Genomic DNA, 14,688 nt, shown 5'->3' on the forward strand with positions numbered 1-14,688 from the left:
AGGACATGTACACTGGCAGCTGAGCGGAGGACATGTACACTGGCAGCTGAGCGGAGGACATGTACACTGGCAGCTGTGCGGAGGACATGTACACTGGCAGCTGAGCGGAGGACATGTACACTGGCAGCTGTGCAGAGGACATATACACTGGCAGCTGTGCGGAGGACATGTACACTGGCAGCTGTGCGGAGGACATATACACTGGCAGATGAGCGGAGAACATGTACACTGGCAGCTGAGCGGAGGACATGTACAATGGCAGCTGAGCGGAGGACATGTACACTGGCAGATGAGCGGAGGACATGTACACTGGCAGCTGTGCGGAGGACATGTACACTGGCAGCTGTGCGGAGGACATATACACTGGCAGATGAGCGGAGGACATGTACACTGGCAGCTGAGCGGAGGACATGTACACTGGCAGATGAGTGGAGGACATGTACACTGGCAGCTGAGCGGAGGACATGTACTGTACACTGGCAGCTGAGCGGAGGACATGTACACTGGCAGCTGAGCGGAGGACATGTACACTGGCAGCTGAGCGGAGGACATGTACTGTACACTGGCAGCTGAGCGGAGGACATGTACACTGGCAGCTGAGCGGAGGACATGTACACTGGCAGCTGAGCGGAGGACATGTACACTGGCAGCTGAGCGGAGGACATGTACACTGGCAGCTGAGCGGAGGACATGTACACTGGCAGCTGAGCGGAGGACATGTACACTGGCAGCTGAGCGGAGAACATGTAGACTGGCAGCTGAGCGGAGGACATGTACACTGGGAGCTGAGCGGAGGACATGTAGACTGGCAGCTGAGCGGAGGACATGTAGACTGGCAGCTGAGCGGAGGACATGTACACTGGCAGCTGAGCGGAGGACATGTACACTGGCAGCTGTGCGGAGGACATGTACACTGGCAGCTGAGCGGAGGACATGTACACTGGCAGCTGTGCGGAGGACATGTACACTGGCAGCTGAGCGGAGGACATGTACACTGGCAGCTGTGCGGAGGACATGTACACTGGCAGCTGAGCGGAGGACATGTACAATGGCAGCTGAGCGGAGGACATGTACAATGGCAGCTGAGCGGAGGACATGTACACTGGCAGCTGTGCGGAGGACATGTACACTGGCAGCTGAGCGGAGGACATGTACACTGGCAGCTGAGCGGAGGACATGTACACTGGCAGCTGTGCGGAGGACATGTACACTGGCAGCTGTGCGGAGGACATGTACACTGGCAGCTGAGCGGAGGACATGTACACTGGCAGCTGAGCGGAGGACATGTACACTGGCAGCTGAGCGGAGGACATGTACACTGGCAGCTGAGCGGAGAACATGTAGACTGGCAGCTGAGCGGAGGACATGTACACTGGGAGCTGAGCGGAGGACATGTAGACTGGCAGCTGAGCGGAGGACATGTAGACTGGCAGCTGAGCGGAGGACATGTACACTGGCAGCTGAGCGGAGGACATGTACACTGGCAGCTGTGCGGAGGACATGTACACTGGCAGCTGAGCGGAGGACATGTACACTGGCAGCTGTGCGGAGGACATGTACACTGGCAGCTGAGCGGAGAACATGTACACTGGCAGCTGAGCGGAGGACATGTACAATGGCAGCTGAGCGGAGGACATGTACACTGGCAGCTGTGCGGAGGACATGTACACTGGCAGCTGAGCGGAGGACATGTACACTGGCAGCTGAGCGGAGGACATGTACACTGGCAGCTGTGCGGAGGACATGTACACTGGCAGCTGTGCGGAGGACATGTACACTGGCAGCTGTGCGGAGGACATGTACACTGGCAGCTGAGCGGAGGACATGTACACTGGCAGCTGAGCGGAGGACATGTTCACATGTTCTAGGTGTAAAGTTTGCTGTCTCGATGTGTAATCTAAAGGCCGCTGCCCCGCTCTATAAATGTGACGGCTTTCCCGTTGCGACTCGGTGAAGTTCTTTTAATGACACCATTCTGCTTTCTGTAAATGTAAATGTCACTTCCTCCCCTCCCCTTCTCATTGTGGCTCTCACCACATCCCATTATGTCTTTGCCCCCTTAAATGGGCCTGACAAGAGGGCAGAGCAATGAGGGGCCCCCAGGGGGCAGCGTGACGCAGGAGACACAAGTCCCCTGACATTTCCTTTCTTACTAGCCCCGGCAATACCGCGCAAATTACATAAATATTCATGGAAGCTGCAAAGAGATGGACCTGCCCTGTGTAATCACAGCCCCCCGAGCTGAAGAATTACATCCGTCTCCGAGCTGTCTGTCTGAGCGCTGCCAGGGAGAAGGGCAAGAGGGAAGAGCCGGGAGGGAGATTACAGGCGGGGGACTGCTCTTATTTCACACCAGACAGGCAGATACTGCGTCCTCTCCAGCATATTAATGCACCTGATGAAGGGGTTAACCGATAATGCACACCGCAGCACATCCCGCCCATTGACAGCCGCTACGACTAATTAATCTGTTTCCAATTTAAACGGTGAACAATTACTTTATCCATCTTGTCACTTATTTAAAGGGAAACTCCATCTTGTCCTCTAGCTACTTATCCCAGTGTTTTTTTTCCAATTGGTGTTAGAAAGTTATATAGATTTGTAATTTACTTCTATTTAAAAAATCTCCATGTCAGGAACTGTCCAGAGCAGCAGCAAATCCCCATAGAAAACCTCTCCTGCTCTGGACAGTTCCTGACATGGACAGAGGTGGCAGCAGAGAGCACTGTGTCAGACTGGAGAGAATACACCACTTCCTGCAGGACATAAAGCAGCTGATAAGTACTGGAAGACTGGAGATTTTTAACTAGAAAATATTTACTAATCTGTATAACTTTCTGACACTTTTTTCAAGAAAACCATTTTAATTCCTGAAAATTAAAAGTATAAACCAGATCACCAAGAAATTGTACATTAATAGCTGCTGTAGAGGAGACAGGAAGGGGGATGGTGTGTGAGACCTAGAGACTGCCAGCAATATACCCAACAGGTCTACCTCTCAATGGCTCACAATGACATCACAGAAGGTTTACAGTCAGGTGATTAAAAAGATTCAGACAGGTGAGCTGTAACATCATACATAGATTCAGGCAGGTGAGCTGTGACATCATACATAGATTCAGACAGGTGAGCTGTGACATCATACATAGATTCAGGCAGGTGAGCTGTGACATCATACATAGATTCATGCAGGTGAGCTGTGACATAATACATAGATTCAGGCAGGTGAGCTGTGACATCATACATAGATTCAGACAGGTGAACTGTGACATCATACATAGATTCAGGCAGGTGAGCTGTGACATCATACATAGATTCATGCAGGTGAGCTGTGACATAATACATAGATTCAAACAGGTGAGCTGTGACATCATACATAGATTCAGGCAGGTGAGCTGTGACATCATACATAGATTCAGGCAGGTGAGCTGTGACATCATACATAGATTCAGGCAGGTGAGCTGTGACATAATACATAGATTCAAACAGGTGAGCTGTGACATCATACATAGATTCAGGCAGGTGAGCTGTGACATCATACATAGATTCAGGCAGATGAGCTGTGACATCATACATAGATTCAGGCAGGTGAGCTGTGACATCATACATAGATTCAGGCAGGTGAGCTGTGACATCATACATAGATTCAGGCAGGTGAGCTGTGACATCATACACAGATTCAGGCAGGTGAGCTGTGACATGATAAGTAGTTTTAAAGAGAGTGGAGGGCTCCGGCTTTGTCTGTGTAGGGCAGACACCATCTCTGTGTGTAACTATATGGGGAGGGGTCCGGCTCTGTGTGTAACTATATGGGGAGGGGTCCGGCTTTGTGTGTATAATTTGGTGAGGGGTCCGGTTCTGTGTGTATAATTTGGTGAGGGGTCCGGTTCTGTGTGTATAATTTGGGGAGGGGTCTGGCTTTGTGTGTATAATTTGGGGAGGTGTCTGGCTTTGTGTGTATAATTTGGGGAGGGGTCCGGCTCTGTGTGTAATTATTTGGGGAGGGGTCCGGCTCTGTGTGTATAATTTGGGGAGGGGTTCGGCTCTGTGTGTTAGTATTTGGGGAGGGGTCTGGCTTTGTGTGTATAATTTGGGGAGGGGTCTGGCTTTGTGTGTATAATTTGGGGAGGGGTCCGGTTCTGTGTGTATAATTTGGGGAGGGGTCCGGTTGCTCAGTGTCTGGATACAGTGATGGCGGAGCAGCCGGTAGTGCGGCCCCGGCAGGCAGACACCGGCCATCACTGTAAGATTCCCAGCCGTGTCCTACTTGACCTCCTGCATAATATCACACAGAAACTCATTAAGGCTTCCCCACTCCGCTCACAGACCTTAATTCTGCTGCGCGCCGGCCCAATTTGGCGATGATATATGTGAAAAATAATTGAACTATATTTGAAAATATATTGGATATTACCGCATACGCACTGCAGGATTTATTGGTGTGATCTATCACCTCTGTATAACCAACAGGAGAGAAGAAGCATCACCCTCACAGGAGGACACAGAGGCAGTAAGTGGTCTGGGAGGGAGATTCACCAGCCATGAAACCCGTCTTCCCTAACCGCATCCTTGTCACCAATGACTTATAGGCTTTGCATTAATTAACACCATTTAATGATGGTGCAGAATTCCTATCCCCACCTCTTATATATAAGGACGTATTTAAAGGGATATTGTCACCGGTCACAAAAAATGCTTCAGTACATAATAGAAAACTTCCCTGACTGAATAATAACATAGATCTGCCAAGATGTACATGATACTTCCTGTAAAACCTATTGTAATTCACAGATTTTTTTTGTTACTTGCAGTACCACTTTTCACCATTGTCAACAGAAGATTTTACCATAGACATCAATGCAATGGCGCCCCCAGTAGTAGAAAAATACCAAAATGTACCAAATTGATAGAAATGCAAATATGTATGGAATACAACCAAAGATTTAGCCCTGACTGATGGGAAAAGATTGTGTATACAGGCAACTCGGGAGCAAGGGAAGAATCCTGAAGTGAAACGCAAGAGAAGGTGAAGTCCTAGAAGGGGAGGCAAGGTCATAGGTCAAGTGGAGGTTGTATTTGGGAAGGTATCTGATGCAGAGATGTATGGTGGGATAGGCTGGATATAGTTATGTGTAGTAGTGTAAAGCAGGGCTGACGGACAGCTATGCCTGAGCACAGCTCCCAGTGTCCATTTTAAAGGAATACACCGGCAAAAATCTTCTAATCAACTGGTGTCAGAAAGTTATACAAATTTGTTATTTACTTCTAAAATCTCCAGTCTTCCAGTGCGTATCAGCTGCTGTATGTCCTGCAGGAAGTGGTGTATTCTCTCCAGTCTGACACAGTGCTCTCTGCTGCCACCTCTGTCCATGTCAGGAACTGTCCAGAGCAGGAGAGGTTTCTATGGGGATTTGCTGCTGCTCTGGACAGTTCCTGACATGGACAGAAGTGGCAGCAGAGAGCACTGTGTCAGACTGGAGATAATACACCACTTCCTGCAGGACATACAGCAGCTGATAAGTACTGGAACAATTAATATTTCTAAATAGAAGTAAATTGCAAATCTGTATAACTTTCTGAAACCAGTTGGTTGGAAAGAAAAATATTTTCCCCTTTAAAGCTAACTATGGATATAAATATATATAATTTTTTTTTTATTATTGTTTTTCACTTTATACCCCTTTAAAAGCTGTAATAACATGTTCTTAGTCATGGCTGCTGCTAACTATGCCAGCGAGGCTATAAAAGCAAGAGTCGGCCAATTAGACGTCTGTGATTGATGTGATAATCATTAGTAATTCCCTCTTATTACATTTTCATGATGCTTCCTGTCTGATTGGCCAGCGCTCCGCTTTATAGCTGAGCTGGCAGAGTTAGTAAGAGTCATAAGTAACAACATGGAACTGTTAATGCGCCTTGGATTTTGGCCTGGCCACAGTGTTCTGGCTTTTGCATGGACAAATAAAAAAAAAAAAAAACGTCATATCACAGGGACATATAAGAAAGTTTTGATCTTTTGGGGTCTCGCTGCTTAGACCCCTCTAATCAGGAGAAGCTTGCAGTAACATCTGACTCCCTGACTGGCAGCACTCGTCCTCCAGGTGGCGCCATTTGCTGCAGTCCTGCTCTGCAGGGGCCCCTGGCTGGTGGGCGGAGCCTCTGTCCCTGCTCTCAGCACAAACAGAGGTAATTACATTGGGAGGGGGGGGCCCACCGGAGGATTCCCCGGTCCTCCAGCAGGCCAGTCCAGCACTGCTCCATTATAAGTCTATAACCCTTGGGGCCGCTGGATGGAGATGATTGACAGTCAGGATGGGATGCTACCGCTCACTGTTCTCTTGATCTTTGGGGGTCTCAGCAATAAAACTCTGACTGAACAAAAACTTTTCTCTATGAATTTTTTTTTTATAGAACAGGTAAGAGGTTTTCCACCCTAAACTAGTCAAGTAAGAGACTGTGGGGGTGGGGGTGGGCTCCAACCTCTGTGGATAGGGGATAAGTCAGTTTAAGGTGGAATACGCCTTTAAGACTTATGCTGAAACTTGTAGTACTGCAGCTTTCCACTGTCATTTATTAATGACTAAAGTTTGCTTGACTTGGCTCTTCTGTGTTTGTTATTACTTGGCTATGCTGGGCCTTGTAGTACTACCATACCTTCCCCATGTGTAATTCTTCATGGTTCGGTTATACTGGGCCTTGTAGTACTACCATACCTCCCCCATGTGTATTTCTTCATGGTTCGGTTATACTGGGCCTTGTAGTACTACCATACCATCCCCCTGTGTAATTCTTCACGGTTAGGTTATACTGGGCCTTGTAGTACTACCATACCTCCCCCATGTGTATTTCTTCATGGTAAGATTATACTGGGCCTTGTAGTACTACCATACCTCCCCCATGTGTATTTCTTCATGGTTCGGTTATACTGGGCCTTGTAGTACTACCATACCATCCCCCTGTGTAATTCTTCACGGTTAGGTTATACTGGGCCTTGTAGTACTACCATACCTCCCCCATGTGTATTTCTTCATGGTTAGGTTATACTGGGCCTTGTAGTACTACCATACCTCCCCCTGTGTAATTCTTCACGGTTAGGTTATACTGGGCCTTGTAGTACTACCATACTGTAACATCTAGACAGCCATAGGTCTGTTCATAGAACATTCATCTAATGCAATAGCCTCCAACTCACGGTTAGGTTATACTGGGCCTTGTAGTACTACCATATCTTCCCCATGTGTATTTCTTCATGGTTACGATATACTGGGCCTTGTAGTACTACCATACCGTCCCCCTGTGTAATTCTTCATGTTTAGGTTATACTGGGCCGTTTAGTACCGTCCCCCTGTGTAATTCTTCATAGTTATGTTATACTGGGCCTTGTAGTACTACTATACCGTCCCCCTGTGTAATCTTTCATGGTTAGGTTATACTGGGCCTTGTAGTACTACTATACCGTCCCCCTGTGTAATCTTTCATGGTTAGGTTATACTGGGCCTTGTAGTACTACTATACCGTCCCCCTGTGTAATCTTTCATGGTTAGGTTATACTGGGCCTTGTAGTACTACTATACCTCCCCGTGTATAATTCTTCATGGTTAGGTTATACTGGGCCTTGTAGTACTACTATACCTCCCTGTGTATAATTCTTCATGGTTAGGTTATACTGGGCCTTGTAGTACTACTATACCTTCCCCCCGTGTAACTCTTTACGGTTAGGTTATACTGGGCCTTGTAGTACTACCATACCTTCCCTCTGTGTAATCTTTCATGGTTAGGTTATTCTGGGCCTTGTAGTACTACTATACCTCCCTGTGTATAATTCTTCATGGTTAGGATATACTGGGCCTTGTAGTGGCGCCTCATATTCTTCATGGTGTCACTCCAGGTTTGAGTCTCCAGCTGTTGCAAAACTACAACTCCCATCATGCTCTGAGTTGGAGGCTAAAGCAATAGATGAATGTTCTATGTACAGACCTATGGCTGTCTAAATGTTACAGAACTACAACTCCCATCATACCCTGAAGTGTAATGATCTTGACACTATTGCTTTAGATCAGTGTTCCTCAAACTATGATTCTCCATCTCCATGTACAACTCCCATCATGCTTTCTGGGGAGCAATGGGTTGGATGTTATTGCTTTGCATCAGTGATGAGGAACCTGCAGCCTTCCAGCTGTTGCAAAACTACAATTCCTATCATGCCTGGACAGCCGAAGGCTGTCCAGGCATGATGGGAATTGTAGTTTTGCAACAATTGGAGGGCCACAGGTTCCCTATGAATGCTTTAGATCACTGTTCTTCAACATGAGATTTGCAAAACTACAACTCCCAGCATGCTATGACAGCCCAATGCATGCTGGGGGTTGTATTTATGTAGCAGCCGGAGGGCCACAGGTTGGGGATTATAATGGGACTTTATTACAAGACGTTTATTGCTTCATCAATACCCACACTGAGCTGCGCCATGTTATACCTGGTGCCAATAAAACCGTACTAGCGCAGGGCTGTAATGCTGTCTCCTCTCTGGTGGTTTATAATTGATGTGTACTGGAGACAGGCAAGCCGGGAGCTGTCCAGCATCCTGCCGACAGCGCCTCTGCCTGACAGCTATTAGATCCGCAATCGTCTCCTAAGGACCCAAGAAATTTTAATAAGATCATTGGGGAACCGGGCCCTCAACTCAATCCATGTATATGTGCCTGGCAATGAACAATGATGTCACAGTGTGAACTTAAAGGGAATGTCTCATCCGAAAATCACTTAAAATAATGTTAAACGTGTTTTCTAAGAATTTTTGGTGCCATTTTCCCTAATTTTCCATTTTTCTATCTATATTATATAATAATCCTGATATCCTGCAGTTTTCATTCTCACCACTCGGGCTTAAACTAAGCTGAGACTTCCTGATAAGAGGAGGCTGCTGTAAAGTGATCTGTACAGCATTGCAGCGTCATGTGACAAAAGTAGATAGAGGAGACAATAGCAGCTCCCAGTGGAATGACCTCTTCACAGGTCACAGAGCGTGCTCAGTAATGTCTCACATTCATGTCAAGTCTGTCTATTGTCATCTATGTCCATGAGGCTTGCTGTAAAGCATGTCACTAAATGCTGTTAAAGGGAAACTATCAGCAGGTTAGACTAATATAATATGTTGACAGCCCCCTAATGCGCACGGGACGCCAAGAAGGAAGATATGTCTCTTACCTTCCTCCTCAGCGTCTTTCCTGTGCAGTTAGTAGTTGAATTCACAGCTGGAAGCACCGTTAGGAGCTTTGCCCCACCCCTATCATGCTGATCCGGCCCACTCCTTCTAATGAAAATCAATCGAGTAGAGTGGGCGAATCAGTTTGATGGGGTGTGGCAGTGCTCCTAACGGTGCTCCAGGACGTGGGTTCAACTACTAACTGCACAGGAATGGCGCCGAGGAGGGAGGTAAGAGACATATCTTCCTCTTCTGCATCCCGTGCGCATTAGGGGGCTAACAGCAGGTTACATTAGCCTAACCTACTGACAGTTCCCTTTTAAGAACAGCCCAGGCAAGATGGCCGCCCCCATTACAATGTAGAAAAAGTACAATTAAAAAAAAAATGACAGTCAGAAAATAGGAAAGATTAGAATAAAAAGACAATTTTTGTATCTGACTCTAATCAGTAACAGAAAATTTAGGTGATACATTCCTTTAAAAAAAAAATCTGGAAGCTTAGCAAGTCATGGAGGCGGATCTCAGCAAGGGCCAAGGAGATGTCCTCCATGACAGAGGCGAGAGGGGCCGCAGCCCTGGCAATAACCAAGGTGGTTATATGAGAACAATGCTGGAGCGTTATGAAGGCCTCTCCGCAGCGGCAGCCGGCGGCGGCTTTCTTCTGCCATTGAGAGGAAGTTTTACATCTTCACTCTTTAAACAAATTCCCATATTGATTTCCCAATCAAAGGGCCGCGCTGTCCACATGCGATCTCCATCCTGCATTAGCATCTCCCATCTCAGTACACAGGCGCCCCACTGCGCCCACAGAGCCGCTCTTCTAAGAGGCGGAAGGGTGGGGGAGGCAGATGACAGCGCCCCCTTCTGCACCATTTTGTTTTATTTTTCATGTTTTTCTTGGCATCAGACCAAAAAGAAGTTGGAAGAGGAAAAAAAAAATCTGTGTCCTCTCCGCACTGGCGTCCCCATGCTGCGGCTCCCCGCCAGGCGCAGCCGCATTAAACCCCCCCAGCATTGTGTGTGCCAGTTCAGAGCCGGGCGCCTGTGAGATCTCTGCTCTCCGGAGCATTGTCTGAGAGTTTATATTATCTGAGAGGCAAACAAGAGAGGAACAGAGGGAGATCTGAGCCTGCGAAATGGGGCAGAGAGAAGCGGCTCTGGAATAAAGCGAGATAGACGGAGGGAAATAAGGCGTCACGAACAGGATGCTATAAAAGAGGCTCCGGCTCTAAGAGGAGGCAGGATGCGGACAGATACAGGGACATCCCCGGGGACCTAGCCCACATTACAAAGAAAATCTCTTCATGGTCACATGATCAAAAAGATTTATTGTTTACTTATATGTATCACAGTATTTATAGTATTATAGGAATATAGCTGCTAGAAAACAATAGACAAATGATTGGACCTGCAGAAGAAATGTGTGGTCACTAGAGATGAGTGAACCCGAGTGTGCCGCATTTCATTACCGATGGCTAAAGAAGGTGGATGCAGCCTTAGGGAGTCCTGGAAAACACAGTTACAACCATAGGCCATAGGCTGTATCCATGTTTTCCAGCCATCGATAACGAATTTCACACGTGGGTTGATCACGTTACACTGATCTCTAGTGGTCACATGATGCATGTATATGTTGGTATATATAGTGTCATAGTAACTAGAAAACTACATTCAGCCCATTGAAGTCAATAGGAGACAAGGCTTGTATATGCACATAATACTGATGTATACATGCAAGTCAGCAAGTTTCCTAGATTAAATAATACAAGTAGAGATAAGTAAATTGGCCATTATAAGCGATGGCTGATTCATATTCACACAGGAGCAGGGACTCTTGTCAATTAATAGGTGTCCCTGATCCTGTAGGCACTGAGCAGCCAGGCGTACAGTATAAGTCTCACTGCTCAGTGGACCAGTGTAAAGCACCAGCAGCACAATAATCCAGGCAAGTGGTAACAACTGCTTAAGACTTGGATGAACTACTACACCCAGCATGCCCTGGCAGCTACAAGCTGCAATAGCAGGCTGGGAGCGCAGTAGAACCGTGGGTACTGAAACTAGAGCAAAACTACAAGGTGCACTGAGCAGTGAGGTATACAGTGTACATACAGGAGCAGGGACATCAGTCATTGACAGGAGTCCCTGCTCCACTATTAGATTCATTTCAAAGTAATTTGCAAAAAACATAGCACTCATATTTTTTTCTGAATTTGGAATAAATTGGATTTGTTCCGTCTCTAAATACAACCCCACAAATATCTTTCCGCCTTTCATGAGCCACTCATCGCCCCCACTATCACCCAGGATCAGTAGTCCTGAGTGGGCCGTATATTATACCGTCACACGGTCACCCAGCAGCTGCCGGCCGGGGGCATTACATTATAGTGCGGCTATGAACATAACTGATCTGTAATAATAACAATGATCGATAACTGGAAGAGAAGGAAACCACAAAACTAAAAGATGCAGAGAGCCGTCCGCCATCAGACGGGAAGGGGAAGCCCATAAAAGATTACAGTGCCTCAGGACGGTGGATTTATAACCTCCTGCTCTTGTGGCCGTCTGTAATGTATTCCCCATCCCACCAAGCACCAGGCTGCACTCCGGCTGCTGCTCCCTCATCCATCCTATAGCAGGAAGCAGGCGGCTGCTGCTGTGTGGGTAGAAGAGCGGATAAGACTGCTACCTGCCTAAACATGGGGTACACAGAAGTCATGGGGACCCAGAGGGAAACCTTCCTGCCTCAGGGCACAACCTAGAAAAGTCCACATCTCCGTATGATGGGTAAAGGGGGCCTCCAGCATAGAAAACTAATGTTTCCTCCCCCCTCATAGGGAGTTCTCCTCTCCTGGCCATAGAGAGGGATTACAATTTTCCATTCCCCCCAGTACCATTTATCCATGACCTGTCCTGCGATCTGTCCGGTTGCTGATGCCATTGCCTTATAATCTGAGAGGCGTTGCAGGCCTAGAGCATTGATGTTCTAGGCCCCGCCCCTTTGACACTGTGCCGCTGGATTAAAAGATGCTTTATAAGAAGCCAAACATCCCAGGAGAGGTCATGGATTATTGCCAGCTTTGGCTGTCCAGACATGAAGGGAATTGTAGTTTGGCGACAGCTGGAGAGCCGAAGGTTCCCCATCCCTGCTGTAGAATCACCCCTGCACAGGTCACAGAGCATGCTCACAAATCTCCCCCATACAAAGAATAGTCTACACCAGTGCTTCTCAATTCCAGTCCTCATGGTCACCAACAGGTCATGTTTGAGGATTTTCTTAGTATTTTAGAGGTGATATAATTATACTCTGCATCAGGTATTATCACAGGTGATATCATTATACTCAGTGCATCAGGTATTATCACAGGTGATATAATTATTCTCAGTGCATCAGGTATTATCACAGGTGATATCATTATACTCATCAGGTATTATCACAGGTGATATCATTATACTCATCAGGTATTATCACAGGTGATATAATTATTCTCAGTGCATCAGGTATTATCACAGGTGATATCATTATACTCATCAGGTATTATCACAGGTGATATAATCTCAGTGCATCAGGTATTATCACAGGTGATATCATTATCTCATCAGGTATTATCACAGTTGATATCATTATACTCATCAGGTATTATCACTGATGTTCTTTCTATGGGATGTCTTTAAAACATGATCTGTTGGTGGCAATGAGGACTGTAATTGAGAAGCACTGTTCTAGAGACATCACTGAGTCTGTTTCCTTGGGACTTGCTGTAAAGCAGATCACTAAATGCTGTTAACAACAGCTCAGACAAGATGGCTGCCACCATAATAATATACAATCAGAAAATAGAGAGAGATTAGAAATAGTTGTGAGCAGTTCCCTCTGAAATGAACCTTCTTACCAGGGTGGAGAGAGCGGTGAATGTGAAAGGTGGTGACGCATGGGCGAGGGGAAAAGATTATGCAAAAGAGGCGAAGGATTTAGTAAATGTTGCATGGCGTTATTGTTAACACAGCCAGAAAATCACACTTTCCAGAGGTCTGGGGATTTACAGTTTAATCACAGGTAGTTGATAAGGCTTTGTCATAAAATTATTGTAATTACTCTGGCGCACTATGTCTTACGACTTCCCATAAACTTTATCTCTCGTAAAAAGAAAAGGACATTTAACTTAATTGAGATCCCGAGCGGGGGGGCCGCGGCATATTGTAGGTCTCCGCCACCTTACCCTATGGTCTCCAATAATGGGGGTCCCCCCGGTCCCCCCCGCTCTCTTGTCAGACACATCTTATTCTAATTTATCAGCGAGGCGGAGGGGAAAAAAAAGTGACTCAGAGCCGAGGCGACGTCTTTATCACCTATGAAATAAGTCCCGTCAGGATGTGCTGCATTGCGTCCCGGGGTCTATGCAAATCTGCCCGAAAGTCGCTGTTTTTTATTTTAATTGTATTAATTACACTGCGCCGCAACAAGAGCGATCCCGGGAACCGGAGCATAAAGCAGGAGACGTCTTGGCGGGGAGACAAAATATCTCTGGGGTCTGATTTAGCACCAAAAACAAAGATTCGTTCCTCCGACGTATGTTAAAGGGGTGATCCAGGCTTAGAAGAACATGGCTGCTTTCTTACAGGCTGGGTGTGGGGGTCTCAGTTCTATGAAAGTGAGTGGAGCTATGTTGCAATACCACACACAGCCTGAGCACAGGGGGTGGCGCTGTTACTGGAAGAAAGCTGTTTTTCTAAGGTTGTATAATCCCTTTAATTCCACCCAATTAACAGTAAAGGTTGCAGTGGATTCAAGCCAATTCTCCTAAACTGCCGTGACTTCATCAGGAAAATCACGAGTCTTCACGGTATCGCAGAGAAGATAAAATCTGACAGAGGTTAAAATGGCGCTTTATGGTGCGGGAACAGGTCAAGGAACGCACGGAGAAAGCTGAACTCTTCTCTACTCGCATTATTATTCAGAAGCAAAGGAAATGTGATATTAAGAGGCGAACAAAGATGTTTAAAGGGGAACTCCACCGATTTTTTTTCTGACTAATGTCAGAAAGTAAAAGATTTAAAGAGGGTATGCCAGCTAAATGTTGTTTTTTTCTTTCAAATCAACTGGTGTCAGAAAGTTCAGTAGATTTATAATTAACCTCCATTTAAAAATCTCCAGTCTTCTATTTCCTATCAGCTGCTGTATGTCCTGCAGGAAGTGGTGTATTCTCTCCAGTCTGACACAGTGCTCTCTGCTGCCACCTCTGTCCATGTCAGGAACTGTCCAGAGCAGCAGCAAATCCCCATAGAAAACCTCTCCCTCTCTGAACAGTTCCTGACATGGACAGAGTTGGCAGCAGAGAGCACTGTGTCAGACTGGACAGAATACACATACAGCAGCTGATAAGTACTGGAAGAGTGGAGTTTATTTATTTTTTTTATAGTAAATTACAAATCTCTGGCACCAGTTGATTTGAAGGAAATATTTTTTTGCTGACTACCCCTTTAAT

The sequence above is a fragment of the Dendropsophus ebraccatus genome, chromosome 9 (genome assembly GCF_027789765.1).
Source record: "Dendropsophus ebraccatus isolate aDenEbr1 chromosome 9, aDenEbr1.pat, whole genome shotgun sequence".
In the NCBI taxonomy this organism is placed as follows: domain Eukaryota; kingdom Metazoa; phylum Chordata; class Amphibia; order Anura; family Hylidae; genus Dendropsophus; species Dendropsophus ebraccatus.